The sequence below is a fragment of the Microtus ochrogaster genome, chromosome 22 (genome assembly GCF_000317375.1).
Source record: "Microtus ochrogaster isolate Prairie Vole_2 chromosome 22, MicOch1.0, whole genome shotgun sequence".
Classification (NCBI taxonomy): Eukaryota; Metazoa; Chordata; class Mammalia; order Rodentia; family Cricetidae; genus Microtus; species Microtus ochrogaster.
Window position 1 is genome coordinate 9,100,997 of NC_022023.1, and position 2,266 is coordinate 9,103,262.

A 2,266-nucleotide genomic window follows, 5' to 3' on the forward strand; every position below is an offset into this window, starting at 1 on the left:
GGGGGCTGGAGAGATGGCTCAGTGGTTAAGAGCATTGCCTGCTCTTCCAAAGGTCCTGAGTTCAATTCCCGGCAACCACATGGTGGCTCACATACAGATGTAGTGACGTCTGGTGCCCTCTTCTGGTCGGCAGACATACAGACAGAATATTGTATACATAATAAATAAATAAATATTTAAAAAAAAATCCTGCTTTGGGGTTTTTAATCTCCCAATTCGGAAACTACCGTGGTTCCCAGTTAACGGCGGGATGAGCATAACTTCTTGGAGAAGACACCAAAGTTGTCTGTATTTTAGGCTCTTCCCAGGAGCGCTTCCATTAACTGCCATGCTCTTGGCTGCTGCTTCTTTACCCCCTACCCATTCAATTCACTCAGACAACAGGAATAATAATAGATTCTGTCTAATACTGGTACCAGAGGCTTAGCATAGGATTCTGACCCCCCTAGAAATGAATCTGGATGGAGCATGCTGCATCCTCCTCTTTCAAAAAATATTACTATTTGCCATTCAAGTCTTTTCAAGTTCAACTTCACATATATATCTAGTAGTGGCCTTTGTTTAAAACCAACACACTACATTATGTTCACCAACCTTGAATGAAAGCAATCGTCGTGAGAACAAGGAAGAAATGCATTCCAAACAACAAAATGCGATAGATACACACAAATTCAAAGAGATGACATCAGCTGAAATGAAAATAAGCTATAAAAATCTTTGTACACACGTTAATTAGTGAAGGCAATGAATTATCCTCTGTGTGGTTCTGTTCTTGGAGAAAAGGACAAACTAACTCACCGTGTCTTATCTCTATTCTTTCAGAAGGAAATTTGCTCCTGAAAACAGTTTAACATAGTAAAGAAAAATACTTTTACTCCAGAAAGGCGTGGACTTTATATCATCATTTCTGATTAGAAAATTGGGGCATGGAGTCCTGAGTACTGGGTTATGGTGTTGCCCAGTTTTTATTGGTAGAAAAAGGTACTAGCAGAGCCTTCAGCTGCTATGGGCACAGAATAGACAGCTGCCAAGCCCAGGCACTAAGCCTGGAGTCAGAGACCATCAGTGGTGCCACCTGGTGCTTTTGGTATTGAGCATCCCTGTCTTAGGAAGGAAGAGGAAGTGACCACTAGAAAAACCTGTGGGAGAATATGGTCAATAAGGACTCTGGTTCGTTGGCAAAGAGATGAGGCATGTCCTTGTCCATTTAGAATATTCTGATACAGATAAAAGTGCTGGCCCCACACATAGCCCGGCCATTAACCTTTTAAGTGTTCTTGGGTGGCAGTGATCCTTCTGTGGGCACTGGTTCTTGGATTGTCTAGTTCTGGTCTTCAAGGTCTTGGATCCAGTCCCCACATGCAAGGAATAGCCTCCCACATGGCAGTAAAGGATGAATGGAAGTTTGTTCCAATCTACACTCCAACAGAGACCATATTGGGCTTTAATTGTTTCATGGAATGCTACTTGTAGTGAGGGGAGCTTCTCAAAGTCACAGAAGCTTCTGTGATCTGGATGACTAGACTGTGGGGCAGGAACCAGACTCCGAGTAGCTGGCTTCCAGGACACCATGTCCACCACAGGTGTTTGAACCCCAAGGGTGGTGATGAGGGTGTACAATAAAAATTTTCTTAAAATACTAATTAATATTGGTATAGCATAATATTTTGTACTTACAAATTGTTGTATAGGAATAGAAATAATCTCAATGAATGTGAAACCTATCTCTGGAGGGAGTTACAATACGCCAAAAAGAGCAGTGATTTTTTACTTCTTATGTTTCTTTAAGCATTTATTTTAGAATATATAGCAATAACAATGAATTAAAATATATATTTTATTGTACACATATATAACTAACATGATTATAAGAGCGATAAATAAACACATTGCTCATTTGAAATCAAGGTTAAAACAGGATATTCAAAGACCTCCAGAACACCTCTATCTTACTCTCGCTACTTTCATAATGAAAAATATCAGCTGTTTTCCTCTTCTAATTCTGTTGCCAAATTTTATTTAATATTGTAGGGTTTCGAAGACGATATAATTGAATCATCCAATACTTATGATCCTATATGGCTTTTTCTCCAGAATTTTGTTTGGGAGCTACCATACAATGTGTCAAACACTAGATCTCTCTTCCTCTCCTCTCTCTCTTTCTCTCTCTCTCTCTCTCTCTCTCTCTCTCTTCTCTCTCTCTCTCTTCCTCTCCCCCCTCTCTCTCTTCCTCTCCTCTCTCTCTCTCTCTCTCCCTCTCCTCTCT